Source organism: Capra hircus, chromosome 20, assembly GCF_001704415.2.
Source record: "Capra hircus breed San Clemente chromosome 20, ASM170441v1, whole genome shotgun sequence".
NCBI classification, from domain to species: domain Eukaryota; kingdom Metazoa; phylum Chordata; class Mammalia; order Artiodactyla; family Bovidae; genus Capra; species Capra hircus.
Window position 1 is genome coordinate 35,591,031 of NC_030827.1, and position 18,031 is coordinate 35,609,061.

General features: G+C 40.9%; 1 long non-coding RNA gene across 1 annotated transcript in view; it reads right to left on the bottom strand.

Moving 5' to 3' along the window:
- The window catches only part of LOC108638412, a 35,924-nt gene continuing 20,067 nt past the window's right edge, over positions 2,175–18,031 (bottom strand). Inside the window, exons 2-3 of the long non-coding RNA XR_001919804.1 lie at positions 10,399–11,819; positions 2,175–4,079 (exon numbers count right to left, since the gene is read on the bottom strand). This is a non-coding gene — a long non-coding RNA (uncharacterized LOC108638412). The remainder of the gene's footprint in view (positions 4,080–10,398; positions 11,820–18,031) is intronic.

The following is an 18,031-nucleotide window of genomic DNA, read 5'->3' on the forward strand; positions in this document are numbered from 1 at the left end:
AAAGCCCCTGGAAACCCAACCACGTGGTGACACAGTCTATTTAAAACTCCCTGGACGCATCTCAGGCCATATCTATGTCCTGTATTGTTTGACTTGCCTCTCCCCTGTAAGCTCTTGGGAGAAAAGAGCCTTTTTTTTTTTTTTTTCTTGTTTTGGAATGATTTTATTTGTTATTGTAAGCCTGGGTGGAGAATGTACTTCCTTGCTGATCGCCCTCTTATATGGATGTATTAAATGATAATACCTGGATGCAACCAAGATCATAAAACCCTGCCTATCATGTAACCTTTGCTCTGCCATCCTGAATATCTGGGGAAGCAGCTTCCCTCTCTCTTCCTAATGGAAACTAGAAACCTGGAGCCCCTAAATCTGAGAACTGATATATGGAAGGGTAGCAAGAAAAACGTTCTCTTCTCTTCCATGAGCTTCTGACCTATTGATCTTTAAAAGTTCCCCTGTTCCCCTGCTGCAGAGTGGTTGTGAAGAGAATAGATATGGAATCAAATGCATTTCACATAGAGTCTTGGGGTTGGAAGTCACAGAAACCACCTCCAGTTGACATAAGCAAACCACAACATTTATTGAGGAGCCATTGGTGTTTCTCATAGAACCAGGTCTCTGTGATCTGTTAGGGAACTTAAGAATGCGCTTTTGCTCTCTATTTGCCTCTCATCTTTGTTTTCTGGCCCCTACTTAATGTGAGTTTCACGAAAGCAAGAATTTTGTTTGCTCTTTTTCCTGCAGGTTCTCCTGTGCCTAGAACAGTACCTGGCATATAGTAGTTGCTCAGTCAGCACTTATTACCGTATTTTCCTGCAGAGCAGCTACCTATGTTCCTCAGAAGGCAGTCACCCCTCAGTACCCAAATTTTCATTTTTGAATTTCAGACTGAATATTCTGGATTGGTCAACTCTAGCCAGGGGATGGGATTTCCAAGCAAGCGTGATTGAGGCAGAGGTGCTTTTGCATGAAAGAGTCTCTTTAGAGTAAGGCAGACACCTTCATGTGTGTTTACAATTGGGCAGGTGGTTGTCAGATAGCCTGTTGGAAGTGGGGATGTGGTAATTTCCACGTGGGACTGTCTTTGGGTGAATAGCTTGTCAGAGAGGGGACTCCATCTACTCCCATTACATGAAACTTTCTTGCAGCTTTACTGATATTGTTGTCAGCTAGTCTCTCTTTGGCCATCTCCAAGGCCAAAGATGGCACTATTTTTCAAGAGTTGCTCACTCTGGTGTCTAAGATGGTAAAGAGTCTCTTGAAATGCAGGAGACCCGGGTTTGATCCCTGGGTTGGGAAGATCCCCTGGAGAAGGGAATGGCAACCCATTCCAGTATTCTTGCCTGGAGAATCCCATGCACAAAAGATCCTGACAGGCTATAGTCCATGGGGTCGCAAAGAGTCAGACACAACTGAGTAACTAATGCGCACCCAGTGATTAAGAAATCCACCCATACATCTGTCTGACTTCAGCCTCCATTGGTTCTGACTTTGCCTTTTGGGACTGAGAGAGAGCAAATTTCTTCTCCATATAGTAACCCTTAAAAAAGTTATCTGAAGAGAGTGATCATGTCACTTTGAAGTCTTTTCCTTGGAGTGATGAATACATGCTGTCTGTGCAGTCATTACATTTTGTCTAGGATTGCTTTTCTGTGGTTCCTGAAAATGATCAAATCAGTGACTCAATTGTGGATGGGAGACAGGCCCTCAGACATAGGACTGCATGATCTTGGTTCCCACCTGATAGATTTCATGTGTCTTTTCAGCTACCCTTACAGAGTTTTCATCATTGGCGGCATCTCCTCCTTCAAGGAACACATGTCACCTGCTAAGGGGAGATGGCTAAGGGAGCTGAAATTCATCAGCTGGTTAGTCTGGACCAGTGAAGATCTAACTGGTAACCTGGAGCTGTTCCCAATTGATATCTTTTACTAAATTTTTCAGCCCTTTATGTCTTCTTTTTTCAAGGCTAAATAGACACATTCTCCCTATCTCCTCCTTTCTGTCTCTTTCTCTCTTTTCATTTAACTGATATCATGTAACAAACATTTATAGAACGTCGACTACTGGGGAGTCTTCCCTGGTGGCTCAGATAGTAAAGAATCTGCCTGCAATGCAGGAGAGCGGGGTTCGATCCCTGGGTTGAGAAGATCCCCTGGAGAAAGGAATGGAAACCCACTCCAGTATTCTTGCTTGGGAAATCCCATGGACAGAGGAGCCTGGTGGGCTATAGTCCTTGGGGTCGCAAAAAACGGGACGCAATGGAGCAGTGAACACTAGCAACTACTGGTGAAGAACTGCACTGCTTGTTGGAATAATAGGTAAAGGATAAGACTTTCCTCACAGAATTCACACTGCAGCAAGAATGGTAGGCTGAGTAAATGCGTGATTTTAACCCAGGAGGAGTGCTGTGATACAGGTATAGATAAGGGCCGTTAGCAGCATGCTGCAGGAGGCTGGAAGGCATGTGAGGAGGGGGCTCTGGGAGCCGCCTGGCAAAGGCGGGGCCTGACAGGAGTCTCCAAGGAGGAGGAGTCCCCTGGATGAAGAAGGACGCCTGAGGGAGGAGGTGGTGGACCAGGCAGAGGTTTTGCCTTTGCAGAGCTGTGGACAAGTCAACATAGCGTTTCATTCAGAGCATGGCTGAAGCAAAGAATTATGAGCACCAGAGTAGCAAGACAAATCAAGTAGAACAGGCATGGACTGTAACAGTTGGCTATTGCTTCATGACAAACCACCTTAACACCCAATGACTTAAGATAGTAAACTTTAATGACTGCTCACGAGTCAACAGATCAGCTGGAAAGTTCTGCTGAAGTGGCCCAGGCCTGTCTGATCTCGACTGGGCTTGCTCATGAGTCAGTCGGGTGGCAGTCTTGGTCTTGGATGGCCTCACTTGCATGCTGGCAGTTTGCAGGCTGTCAGCTGGGTGTCCAGATGATGCGCTTCTCATCATACAACAGGCTAGCCGGAGCTTGTGCACACAGCGGTGGCAGAAAGTGGAAACACCCACAGCCACTTAAAACCTAGGTTTGGAATGGGCATGGCATCACTTCTACCCCATGTTATTAGCCAGAGCAAGTCACAAGACCACTTCATTCAAGGGACAGAGACACCTCTTGATGGGAGATGCAGCAAGGTCTTGTTGCAAAGAATGCAAATATACGAAGGGGTGAATAATTGCAACCATTTTTCTAGCACAAGTAACATAGATGATTAGGATTTCTCTTGAAAAAGATGGGGAAACATCAAAAAGATATATTATTATTAAACTTTTCTTATTAATATAGATTAGTTTAATAAGTAAATGTTATAAATTGTATTTCATATTTTATTATTGCATTTTTATTATATTGTATTTGTTATTTGTTTATTATATTAACATTTTTTAAAGTTAATTTTCATTTACACATGTAACATTAAAGCACATTCTGCCTTGAAAATGGGATGTCAGATAAGGCTAAAGTTTCCTGCCAACCGTGCCCTTGTGTGGTAGGATGGGACATTTCTCTGGACACCGCCCTCCGGGTCGCCCTCCAGGGTGCTGTGGACCATTCCCCTGCATCCTTTGCCTCTGGTTGTCTAGCCAATTAGGAAGCCACGTGAATGTCTTTGCCCCTAGAACACAGTCTCTACTTCTTCACAAGAATTTCGTAAGGAACCATGTCAACCGCCGCGTGACATCTAGATCCGCTGTGTCTGCAGCACTCCCTGCTGGTTCTTGGTCTAGCAAACCTGTCAGAAAACAGGCTGACGTAGGTCTAGCCCAGCGTGGCTCTCTGCGTGGCCTTCTGCCGCGCACTCATATCTCCTTTCGTGGCCCATTCTGGAAGGTGGCTCCAGTTCCACACTGAGGTGACTGGTGTGTTGTTTGGGCATCCGTGTCGAAGCACTGTTTGAAATTTGGGGTCTAGTGAGCCGCATTCTCATCGTTTCCTCCCTGGGTTCTCCCAGGTCACCGAGAGAAATTTCACCACAGCCCCCCTGCTGATCTGATTTAGACCCACCAGGTACTTAGGGGAGTTCCTCTCTCGGCTGGTCTTCAGTTGCCGCAGGTCAGTGTACTTCAGTCTTCCTGTCTGATGTGGGAAAAACATCAAGAGGGACAGGGAGAGACGGAGAGAAGAGGGGAAAGAAAGAAAGGAGGGAGGAAGGGGAAAGGAGGAGAATTAAGTGTGCATTCTGGTTCTGCCATCAGTTTTTTACGGCACCACATGCCCTATTTGACCAACTGCTAAAATTTTTGTGTTCATCCTGTTTAGCCTTTAATTAGATATAAAACTTTTTTTGAAATTTTTTTTTCTGAAAGGAAGAAGAAACTATGGTTCCACTTGGGGAGAAGAGCTGGGCCAAGCTTGTTGGGGGCTGTTTTTGTTTGGTGTTTCTCTCCATTGATTGAATTCTCTGGCATGCCAGAGAGACTCATCTAGAAAATGGAATTATGGAGCATGTTCCTGGTTTTCTTAATTTCTCTCTCTTTATTTAAAAGAGTGGAAACAACCACATTTTGTTGTTTTTACAACAGCAGCAAATATATATATTAATACATGGAGCACTTACCTTGTGACCAGCACTATGGTAATGTGTGTGCTCTATGTTTATTATCTTCTTTTTCCTACAACAACCTGCTCGGGGCGGAGAGGGGGGCTTCTTTTTTTAATTTTATATTGTAATATACTTGATTTGTGATAGTGTGTTAGTTTCAGGTGTACAGCAATATGATTTAGTTATACATAAAAATATATCTATTCTTTTCCAGACTCTTTCCTATTTAGGTTATTGCAGAGTATTGAATTCCCTGTACTATACAATATGTATGGGTTAATTATCTATTTTATATATAGTGGTATGTATATATTAATTCCAACCTACTAATTTATGACTCCCTTCTCCCTTTCTCCTTTGGTAGCCATAGTTTGTTTTCTAAGTCTGTTAGGCTGTTCCTGTTTTGTAAACAGCTCTCTCAGGCCAGTGAGGCTTAGTTTTCCTACTTTGACATAGGAATAATATCAAGCTCATTTGTATCATTTTTTTAGATTCCACATATAAGTGACATCATATGATATTTGTCTTTCTCTATCTGACTTATGTCACTACTTAATATGTCCACCCATGTTGCTGCAAATGGCAGTTTTTCATTCTTTTGAATGGCTATGCCAAAGCCTTTGACTGTGTGGATCACAATAAACTGTGGAAAATTCTGAAAGAGATGGGAATACCAGACCACCTGACCTGTCTCTTGAGAAATCTGTATGCAGGTCAGGAAGCAACAGTTAGAACTGGACATGGAACAACAGATTGGTGCCAAATAGGAAAAGAAGTATGTCAAGGCTGTATATTGTCACCCTGCTTATTTAACTTCTATGCAGAGTGAGAAATGCTGGACTGGAAGAAACACAAGCTGGAATCAAGATTGCCGGGAGAAATATCAATAACCTTATATATGCAGATGACACCACCCTTATGGCAGAAAGTGAAGAGAAACTAAAAAGCCTCTTGATGAAAGTGAAAGAGGAGAGTGAAAAAGTTGACTTAAAGCTCAACATTCAGAAAATGAAGATTGTGGCATCCAGTCCCATCACTTCATGGGGAATAGATGGGGAAACAGTGAAAACAGTGTCAGACTTTTTTTTTTTTTTGGCTCCAAAATCACTGCAGATGGTGATTGCAGCCATGAAATTAAAAGACACTTACTCCTTGGAAGGAAAGTTATGAGCAACCTAGATAGCATATTCAAAAGCAGAGGCATTTCTTTGCCGACTAAGGTCCGTCTAGTCAAGGCTATGGTTTTTCCAGTAGTCATGTATGGATGTGAGAGTTGGACTGTGAAGAAGGCTGAGCACTGAAGAATTGATGCTTTTGAACTGTGGTGTTGGAGAAGACTCTTGAGAGTCCCTTGGAAGGCAAGGAGATCCAACCAGTCCATTCTGAAGGAGATCAGCCCTGGGATTTCTTTGGAAGGAATGATGCTAAAGCTGAAACTCCAGTACTTTGGCCACCTCATGCGAAGAGTTGACTCATTGGAAAAGACTCTGATGCTGGGAGGGATTGGGGGCAGGAGGAGAAGGGGGCGACAGAGGATGAGATGGCTGGATGGCATCACGGACTCGATGGACGTGAGTCTGAGTGAACTCTAGGAGTTGGTGATAGACAGGGAGGCCTGGCATGTTGCGATTCATGGGGTCGCAAAGAGTCAGACACGACTGAGCTACTGAACTGAACTGAATAACTAGAAGAGTTGATTTCTTTGTCTCTTCTGGATGTTCACGTCTTGATGGGAGAACAGAATGTTGAGCAATCATTTATAGAAATTTCCCATGATATGCAATTTCAGCTGTCCAGATTTTAACATATAAAGCATCTCAACAGATGCTTTAACTTTTCCCTCTCTGTTATAGGGAGAGATCAGCCTCTTTCCTTATAAACTTCACATGCTCTATCTTACTTTTGCCAAGTTAACCACCCTAAAATACCAAAACCTTTATAACTTCAGTCCTCTCTTCCCTCTTGGAGAGAATTGAAAATTAAAAACCAGGGTCCAAGATGATAAGAATCTGTACAAGTGTATACTATTGTTATTGTCCATGCTTGCTATTTTTTTTTTAATATTATACCATGTTTGGGCATTTTGATTCATTCAACACATATTTATTGAGCATATATTGTTAGATGCTGGAGGTGCAAAAAAATGAATAAGAGTTTCTGCCATCAAAGAATTTACAGTCTAGTAGGGGCTTCCCTTGTAGCTCAGTTGGTAAAAATCTGCTGGCAATGCAGGAGACCTGGGTTTGATCCCTGAGTCAGGAAGATCCCCTGGAGAAGAAAATGGCAACCCACTCCAGTATTCTTGCCTGGAGAATCCCAGGAACAGAGGGGCCTGGCAGGCTACAGTCCATGGCGTCACAAGAGTCAGACATGACTTAGCGACTAAACCAGCCAACCAGGGGAGTATGGCAGGCACTCATGCTGTCCACTCAGTAGATGACCCCCATTCTTTCTTCTTAATGGAATCCCAGTTTTGTTCAGACGACAATATCTCTGGGCAGAGGGGATGATTGGTAATTTGTCTAGGAGTGAACATGTGAATGGAACTTGAGTGGAAGTCTACTGAGAATTTAGGGAAGAATTATCTTCCTGATGGAAGACACAAGCCAATCACCTACTTCCTTGCTTCTTATGGTCCTGTTTGCAGAAGACCATGGTGTGAGGAGCAGTGGCAACCATCTTGAAACTGAAGGAAAGAGCAGTCAAATCAGAGATGCATGTGGCGCAGTCACCCTGTGTTATAACATCATTGAACTGGTGATCCAGCTTTGGAACTGTGCATGTCCAGACTTAATTTTCTACAGGGTAATCAAGTTCCTTTCTTGTTTAAGCCATTATTAGTTGGACTTCCTCACTAAGACAAGGGAGAAAGCCATGCAAAGAAGTATTTGAAATACAGTTTAATATATGTGAGGGCTTCCCCGGTGACTCAGTGGTAAAGAATCCGCCTGCAGTGCAGGAGACACAGGTTCGATCCCCGGTTTGGGAAGATCTCTGGAGGAGGGCATGGCCACCCACTCTAGAATTCTTGCCTGGAGAATCCCACGGACAGAAAAGCCAGTTGGGTACAGTACATGGATGGGGTCACAAAGTGTTGGCTACAACTGAAACGACTGAGCATGCATGCATAATATATGTGATGATTGAGTTATATGTGGGAAGGTAGTATACTTAGAGGTATACAAAGAGAAATATTAGCTGTCCCTGACCCTAAGAATCACAGTCTAGGAGAAGCGTCATCAATGCATATTTATAGTGCATGCGATATATGCAATGCTGGAAATATCCGTGGAAGAGTGTAAGCATACCAAAGAGGAGAACCTGACTCAGGTGTCTGCAGTGTTTGCTCGTGACGAGAGTGAAATTATGTATTTCTGGCAGGAGCACTGCCGAGGTCACCTTGTGTTCTCAGCAAATCACATTGGTAGGTGCATAATGTCAATTTGTGCCATTACTGGCAATGGTAAGTTGGACTACGAGGATCAGGAGGTGTTTGCCAGGTTCTTCTCATTAAATTTACCATTTCCCTTTGTCATTAATAAGTATTTTGTAAGAAGATATTTTGAGACTCTGTAGATATATCATTATCAAACTTCTCAAACTTTCACTTACCAGTTTTAGCATCTATTGATGATTCTTACTGAACTGCTTTTTATAAGGCTGTTTGTGAAGTGATTTTTAAAACTCTATTCCTTTTATATTTATTTTGTGGCAATGTATAATAGAGATTAGTTTTCCCTTCTACTTCATTTACTCCAATTACTCATTAATTCATATCAGTATGAATTTATGGATTTCTATTTTATTCAGTAGATAATCTGTAAATATCATGTATTTTCATGCTCAAATTACCCTAGATTTGGCAGAGGGGGCCTCTTCAGACTTCCTTCTGTGCCTTATTCTCTGAGATTTTCTTATACAGTTTATTATACGAGAAGATATTCCATACTCATCTTGAAATTGAACTCATCTTGAACTCATCATGTCCCAGCCATGAAATCAGCCATTTCCTCAAGTGCCTCTGCTTTAGTGAAGAACGGTGTGGTATTTAGAAACTAAAATCTAGACAATAGGTGTATTCATTGCTACTGTGGGATCATTGCTTCTGGGCCTTCTCAGTGGACATAAGTAATAGATAATGTATGTACATGTACCTAGACTGTGTGGATCACAATAAACTGTGGAAAATTCTGAAAGAGATGGGAATACCAGACCACCTGACCTGCCTCTTGAGAAACCTATATGCAGGTCAGGAAGCGACAGTTAGAACTGGACATGGAACAACAGACTGGTTCCAAATAGGAAAAGAAGTACGTCAAGGCTGTATATTGTCACCCTGCTTATTTAACTTCTATGCAGAGTACATCATGAGAAACGCTGGACTGGAAGAAGCACAAGCTGGAATCAAGATTGCCGGGAGAAATATCAATAACCTCAGATATGCAGATGACACCACCCTTATGGCAGAAAGTGAAGAGAAACTAAAAAGCCTCTTGATGAAAGTGAAAGAGGAGAGTGAAAAAGTTGACTTAAAGCTCAACATTCAGAAAACTAAGATCATGGCATCTGGCCCCATCACTTCATGGGAAATAGATGTGGAAACAGTGTCAAACTTAATTTTGGGGGGCTCCAAAATCACTGCAGATGGCGATTGCAGCCATGAAATTAAAAGACGCTTACTCCTTAGAAGGAAAGTTATGAGCAACCTAGATAGCATATTCAAAAGCAGAGACATTACCTTGTCAACAAAGGTCCATCTAGTCAAGGCTATGGTTTTTCCAGTAGTCATGGATGGATGTGAGAGTTGGACTGTGAAGAAAGCTGAGTGCCAAAGAACTGATGCTTTTGAATTGTGGTGTTGGAGAAGACTCTTGAGAGTCCCTTGGATGGCAAGGAGATACAACCAGTCCATTCTAAAGGAGATCAGTCCTGGGTGTTCTTTGGCAGAAATGATGCTGAAGCTGAAACTCCAGTACTTTGGCCACCTCATGTGAAGAGTTGAGTCATTGGAAAAGACTCTGATGCTGGGAGGGATTGAGGGCAGGAGAAGGGGATGACCGAGGATGAGATGGCTGGAGGGCATCACCGACTTGATGGACGTGAGTCTGAGTGAACTCCAGGAGTTGGTGATGGACAGGGAGGCCTGGCGTGCTGCGATTCATGGGGTCGCAAAGAGTCGGACACGACTGAGCGATTGAACTGAACTGATAAATGTATAGAAGTAAAATATGTATCAGTAAAGATATAGGTATAAAATAAACCAGGAGGTCATACTGAAACCTCCAACTCTAATCTAGCACAACCTTCTCTGACCATGAGAAATCTGGTCCCTTTATCCTCATTATATTTACATTTTAATCCTATCATATACTAAGAGTAGTTTCATACTTAACCGAGCCACTCACCTGTGGCAAACAGTTCAATTAACTGGAATTCATATTTATTTACAGTTCTTATTATCTTTATTCTAAGGGTATATAATAAAGATACTGTGTTCAAAAATTGTTTAAGTTGGTTTTTCCCTCTCCTTTGGTAAGACTGTCATTGATTTAAAAATACAGGTAAGCTTGTTTTTGTTTGTATTTCATTTTTGGTTTTGTTTTCCTCATTCTTTTAAATTTTATCATTGTATACTTGATTTGAGTATAAAAATATAATTCCAAGAATGAAAACTTTTCAAAAATATTCAAAGAAGTGTCACTCCCTTATTTTTCGAGAGTTAATGGTAGGATCGAGTACTCATCCCATAGGACCTCCCTGATGGCTCAGATGGTAAAGAATCTGCCTGCAGTGCAGGAGACCTGGATTCAGTCGCTGAGTTGGGAAGATCTCCTGGAGAAGAGAATGGCTTACCATTCCAGTATTCTTGCCTGGAGAATTCCGTGGACAGAGGAGACTGGCAGGATACAGTCCTTGGGGTTGCAAAAAGTCGGACACGACTCATCCTATACAGGACATCGAAGGCTTCAAATGTTGAGCCAGGCCCTGAAGTCATGTCCAGAATCACAAGGCAGAGGACAGACTTCATGTGGGTTCTGAGTGTTTTTTTCAGCCACTCTTACTGAGGTGATAGTTTTCATCCAAGATGGGATGCAGGGATATATATATATTCAGCTCTATTAACTGCTGTATGTGGATTTGTGAACAGTGAGTAAACAGCCATGTTTGTCTTGTTATTTCTGCTTCTATCCTAATGGTTTATTTTACCCAAAATAATTCTACTTTGACCTGCTAGCTGAGCTAAAAGGTGTTTTAAACACAAACAAAATATTATTAGCCTTGGGAATAAAAGAGTCAATTCAAGCATAATTTATCAGGTTCCCAGGCATTTTGGAAATTCCCTTGTGGCTTCCAGTAAACTACCTATTGCCCATCAAGACTTTAGTAGGTTTTATCAGATGTGTTACCTTCAAAGGCCAGTCTCGCACTACAACATTTTGTAAGTTCCCAGATCGGAAGCCATCATTCCTGGGATACTTTATTGCCTTTCAGAAACCTGAAGGCAATACCAAATGTCAATTTCCTATGAGATAAACAGTCCCTTCCTCGAATTGTTTTCCCTTTTAACTTAATTCACCAAATTTCAATCCATTTTCTTTCCATTAAAAGATATGTGTTTTATGTTAACTTCTGTTTGGAAACCAGGGCTTGCTCCTCTGTTCCCTCAAATCCTTCTCTGGTTCAGCAAATCTGATCTGACCCTCAGTCCCCGCAGACTCTGCAGATCGTTAGAACAAGGTGCAAGGGGCACTGCAGGGTAGTTACCCTGCCGAGCACAGTCAGCATGTGCTGGCAAGCTGGGGATCTAGATACTACTAAGACCCGCTGAAGGTCCATTTAGGGAAGTCTGATTATTGACGGAGACCAGCCAGGGACAGAGACTAGAAATCCTCAGCCGCTGATTCTGCAGAGAGGCTTCTCTCTCCTGTAGAGGAGACTCTCACCAGCATGAACTCTCGTTGCTTCTTGCAAGGTGTGCCTTTCCCAGTCATGGCCCACGGGGCTGGAACTCAGTCAGCCCAGCAGTCTCAAACTGTACCCTGTGGTCCAGCAAATCAGCAGGGCCACAAATGATTTTCAGTTCAGCCTCACATCTTTCCACATTTTCCAGCTGGATGGACAACAAGCCCCGTGAGGTTAAACGATGCAACCCTGGGTTTCAGAGTGAGTCAGTTGCTCAGCTATGCTGTAAACCGTGGGCTCGCTCAGGCTTCCAGGACTTTTCCCTAACCAGCAGACCACAGGGTCCCTCTTCTGCAATCGGATCGGCTTGTCTGCAGAGAAATGGAATTAAGCTATTAGCAAGTGGTTTCTGACTCTTGCAGAAACACCAGCAACAATGGCCACTTCGACGTAACGTTTTAAGAGCGCTGTTTGTTTTGGCAGTGTTTCACTATATTACACATTCCTGCCACTTAATTGTCCTTGTAAAGATCAACAAAGACCTTCTGAAGCAGAGCTGGAAGCTGTAGAATTCAGCCAAGCAAGTGTTTATTAAAATGAGGAGGAAAGGGAGTTAGCTCTATATATTCAATTATACTCTGAAATGACACCATTTTCTCTACACCATCATCCATTTCCTGAACTTCTATATCTTGCCCCTACTGCCTTCAATTCTGAAAGTTCAAAAATATGTTCTAATTCTTGATCTTGTTATTATCAAACTGCTTCCTCTGACCTTCAATGCTATTTGGCGAGTTCAAAGCACATACAAGTCACAGCATCTAATATTTTTGTTCTTGCTCTTTTAAACATAATACAAGTCACATTATTATAATTATATTAATGATGATAGTGAACAAACACCTTATATATCTTAATGGACCTTGCTAAAGGGCTCTTATAAGCTGTGCAGAGTATGGACCTAAACATGATTCTCTCTCTCTCTCTCTCTCTCTCTCTCTCTCTCAGCAAAGGCAAGAAAAAGGAAAACACAGCTGTTGATACACACTTTTTCTTCATCTTCCATGTGTAGTTTCTGGCCAGAGACTCAGGGGCAGATAGCGATGGGTTTGGGGAATCAATTCCTGCCCTCAATGAGTTAACAACCCAACAGGATGGAGAGGTCATGCCAGTGTTAGAGATGGTTCAAATCTCTTAAATAGAGGCAGAAAAGTCACCCTGTGGCTTTCCTGGATCTTTGGAAATGTTGAAAATTAAGGACCAGTTTCTGAAGATCGCCTTTGGGTATTGAACCACACTTTATATTTCTGGAAACATGTCCACATATGCTCTCTCCTCTGTGTTCTATCAAGAAACTCCTGAACTGGGTAGGAAACTATTTAATGAAAATGGGCCTATATTTACTATTTAAAAAAATAATATAATAAAATTCTCTCTTTTCCTAAAAGAAGCAGCAAGAGGAAAATTTTAACAGTGTAACTGAGAGAAAAGGATGTGTTTCCTGTGGCTTCTGTAATAAACTGGGAGATGTAAAAGAACAGAAATTTGTTCTCTCACATTCTGGAGACTATAAACTTGAAATCAGTATCACTAGAAAACCGAGGTGTCAGCAGGGCTTTCCTTCCTTCAGAAGCTCTAGGGGAGACTCTTCCCTGCTTTCCCAGCTTCTGGAGATTGTTAGCATTCTTTGGCTTGTGACTGTATCGCTCTCGTCTTCGAGGCCTGCATCTTCAAATCTCCATCTGCTGACTTCACGTTGCCTTCTCCTCCCTCTGGGTGTCAAATCTGCCTCTGCTTCTCTCTTCAGGATACATGTGATTACATTCAAGGCCCACCCAAATGATCCAGGGCTTCCCTGGTGGCTCAAACAGTAAGGAAACTGGCTACAGGACAGAAGACTTGGGTTGGATCCCTGGGTCAGGAAGATCAGGAAATGGCAACCCACTCCAGTGTTCTTGCCTGGATAATCCCATGGACAAAGGAGCCTGGCAGGCTATACAGGATAACCTTCCCATCTGAAGATTCTTAATCATATCTACAAAGAGTTTGCCATATAAAATAATTTCCTCAAGTTCCAGGGGTTAGAACATGGATATCTTTTGAGGGACCATTTTTCAGTCTTCCACAGGAGGCTTAGAAAGTATTTTTTTTTTTCCATGAAAAAAGAGTTAAGAAGTAATTTATGAAGGATAATATGTCATAGAATGAACAAAACCTTTGAAAATGAGGGAGTAGATAAAGAGGAAATACAAGGAGAGTTATTATAAAATAGGAACTAAAATATTTAATTTGGCAATCTAGGGAGACCGATTTCATAGTCCAGTAGTTAAGAGCACAGATGTTGGAATTCGACTGCCTGGTTAGAATCTGGCTCCATCATTTACTGGCTGTGTGACCTGGAATAAGTTACTTAACTTGCCTCTGCCTCAATGCCTTCATCTATACAATGGTGATAATAGTACAGACTTCATAAGGTCGTGGTAAAATGATTAAAAGACTATGTAATTTAGAGCATTTGGAAATGTTTACCACTATTATTTTAAGAAAACCAGAAATCTGCAAGAGGAAGTATAAATTTAAAACAGAACAAAAAGGAGAAATGGATGGAAGATAAGAACAGAGAACTTTGAAAATAGTTGACCAAGAAGAAAGAGTAAAAAGAAATGCTGCATAAATGATGTAAGATGAAAGATATTTTTTAAAAAGTAAATTAAAAACATTTGCTACCACAAATTTGAGGGGGAAATAGAGTAAATATGTTGCATATCAGAAAAAAAGACCAAGACTATAATTGAGGACACCAGGAAAATTGCAGAAAGCAGGAAAGAATGTTCCAAGGCTAACAACTCTTCTTTCCTTTATATATTTATGTGGTTGGTAGTGTATTTTTCAGATCTTCTATGTCTTTGCTGATTTTTTGGTCTGTTGTTCCAGTAATTGCTGAAAGAGGATTGATAAAATATCTAAGGTTGTGGAATTTTCAATTTTTCCTTTTAATTCTATCTGTTCTTATCTCATGAATTCTGTGATTGTTTTTAGTTTCATATGCATTTATGATTGTTTACACCTTCCTCATGAATTGACCTGTTGTTATAATGAAACAGCCCACTTTATTTTTAATAATGCTTTTTGTCTTATGTATCAGTTTCCTGGGGTTAACTAAAAGTACCACAAATTGGGTGGGTTAAAACAGCAGAAATTACATGCTCAGTTCTGGATGCTAGAAGTCCAAGGTATCAGCCGGGCCATGCTCCCTCTGAAGGCTCCAGGCAAGAATGCCTCCTTTCCTCTTCCGGTTTCTTATGGTTGCCCGCACTCCTTGGGATTCTCTGGCCTGTAGATCTGTCAATCCAATCTCTGCCTCTGTCATTACGCAGTCTTTTTGACCCTGTCTTCATGTCTCTATGTCCAAATTTTCCTCTCCTTATAAGGACACTTCCCTGATAGCTCAGTTGGTAAAGAATCCACCTGCAATGCAAAAGACCTCAGTTCGATTCCTGGGTCAGGAAGATCCACTGGAGAAGGAATAGGCTACCCACTCCAGTATTCTTGCGCTTCCCTTGTGGCTCAGCTGGTAAAGAATCTGCCTGCAATTTGGCAGACCTGGGTTTGATCCCTGGGTTGGGAAGATCCCTTGGAGAAGGGAAGGGCTACCAACTCCAGTGTTCTGGCCTGGAGAATTCCATGGACTGTATAGTCCATGGGGTCACAAAGAGTCAGACACAACTGAGTGACTTTCACTTTTACAGGGATACTGGTCATTGGTTTAAGTGAAGGTGTTAGTCACTCAGTGGTGTCTGACTCTTTGTGATCCCATGGACTGTAGCCCACAAGGCTCCTCTGTCCATGGAATTCTCCAGCCAAAAATACCATTCCCTTCTCCAGGGGATCTTCCCAACCCAGGGATTGAACCCAGGTCTCCTGCAATACAGGCAGATTCTTTACCATCTGAGCCAACAGAGAAGCCCAGTAATGAGATTAGGGTCCATCCTAATCCACTGTGATCTCATCTCAACTTGATTATATAAGCAAAGACCCTATTTCCCAATAAGATCACATTCAGAGGCACCAGGGGTGGTTAGGACTTCAATATATCTTTTTGGGAAACAATTCAACCCACAACATTTTGGAATCTGTATTCACATAGCCACTGCAGTCTTCTTAGGCTTTCTATTTGCATAGTACGTATGTTTTTTCCCATTCATTTACTATAAGCCTTTTTATGTCTTCAGATTTAAAGTGTGTCTCTTATAGGCGGTAGTTCTTAACTTCTTTCTGACAATCTCTTTCTATTGATTAAATTGTTTAATCTGTTAATATTCAATGTGATTACTGATCTGTTTGGGTAGGCTAACCAAATGTTACCTTTTGCTTTTTGCCTGTCTTCTCTATATTTTATTGCCTTTAAAAATTATTTGAATGTTTCAAATTTATTTAGATTTTATTGGCTTTTTAGTTGTGGCTTATTTGCATTTTTTCTTAGTGGTTGACTATTAATCACTAGTCAACAATATATACTCTTTTTATAATTAACATGGTAACATAATAACATTTTGTGTAAAATATTGAAAACCTGCAAATATATAGAGCCATAGCCACCTCTGCTCTGTCCTTTTTCTTATAGTTATGTGTATTACATATACCTGTATTATAAATCCCACAAGTCAGTGTCATACTTTTTGCATTTAACAGATTTATTTTTTAAGTTGAGAGAAAAATACTCTCCATCCTTTTCTGAGGATCTAGATTTCCATCTAGAATCTTTTCCCTTCAGCTAAGGAACTTCCCTTAGCATTCTCACAGAGTAGAGCTGCCAGCAATGAATTCTTAGTTTTCTTTTATCTGAAATAGTTTTTATTTTGCCATTATCTTTGAAGAATATTTTTGCTGGATAAGATAGTCTGTGTTGATAGTTTTTTTTTTTTTTCTTACAGCACTTTAATGAAGTCTCATTCTCTTCTGGCCTCCGTGGTTTCTGATGAAAATTCATTTCTTAATTGGATTCTAATCCAATATGTAATGCATCATTTTTCTTTTGCTGCTTTCCAGTTTTGTCCTTCATTAGGACAATAGCTCAATAGCTTAACTGTGATGTATTTCAATGCTAGTATGTTTGTGTCTATCCTAATTGGTGTTGACAAGGCATGTTGAATCTAAGTTAAGTTTTTGTTTTTCAACAAATTTGGGAAACTTTTGACCATTAATCAAATATTATTTTCTGCCCTATTTATTCTCTCTTCTTCTTCTGAAACTACTGTATGTTAATCATTTGATATTATTTGAGAGACTCCTTGTTCATTTTTTCAGTCTTTTTTCTCCTTTGTTCATCTACATAGATAATATCATTGAGTTATTTCCAAGTTCGCTTATTCTTTTTCTACATCTCCATTTGGTTATTAAATTCATTCAGTAAGTTTAAAATTTTGGCTATTTTTTAGTTCTAGAATTTTCACTCTTTTATTGTTTAACTATCTCTGCTAGTTTTCCTGTGTTTTCATGCTTTGGGAGCATATTTTGCTTTTGTTTTATCAAGAATAGTTAAAATAGCTGCTTTAATATTCTTATCTGTTAGTTTCAACATCTGCTTCATCTCAGGGTCAGATGTAGTTCACTCTCTTTCCTCTTGAGAATGTGCTTCATTTTCTTGATTCTTTGTATGTCAAGTTATTTGTGAATGTATCACATAGTATGAAAATAAAGTTATGAAGTTTCTGGTTTCTATTCTTTTTCTCTAGTGTGTGTTGTTGCTTTACTTTAGCAGGCAATTTCCTTGACTAGGCTTGGACTGCAAATTATGTTTCTTTGGGCGGCAGCTCTAGTCTTGATTCAGATCATTTGCTGTAGCTGAGCTGCTTTATTCTTTTCTATGTGTACTTGGTTCAGAGGTCAGACTGAGATATGGCTAGACAGGATGCAGGGATCCTTTCCCAGGTTCCTTTCTCTTCCCTCCCAGGATTCCTATACTCACTTTAGTAACAGCTTCCCAGCTTCACTTTTCTGATTCTGCAAGCCAGGAAGACTGTGGCTTTTTCCATTAGTGCCCTCACCACTAGGCTGCCAGATGCCAAATGGACTGCATCAATCTTGGGCTAAAAGCTGCAGAAATGGGGAACTGACCTCTTGGCATTTCTTTCCTCTAAGCATTCACTCCCCACTATAGTCTTTCTGCTTCTGTTCCCTCTCCAGTGGCTTCAAGTAGTAGATTTTTTATTATATCCAGATTTTATCATTGTTTCTAGAGGGGAAAGGGCATCCTTTGGGAGGGACTTATTCCATCACTATCCAAAACTGGAAATCCATTTGATCTGTAGGATTGTTTCTAACAGTAAAGAGTTAAAAACAACTTGAATGCTCATCAACAGAGAAAGATTAAAGAAACTGTGGTCCATCATCCTTTGGAATACTATGCAACCATTGAAAAGAATGAAATTAACCTAACTACTAAAAAGGAGAGATTACCAGGAAATACCCTTAGGTTTAAAAGCAAGTTTTGGAACTATTCATAGAGTCTGTATAGTGGGGACTGTGTGGTATAGCCTCCTGGGTCCTCACTTCAGGATCAATGCACTTATTTCTCCAACCA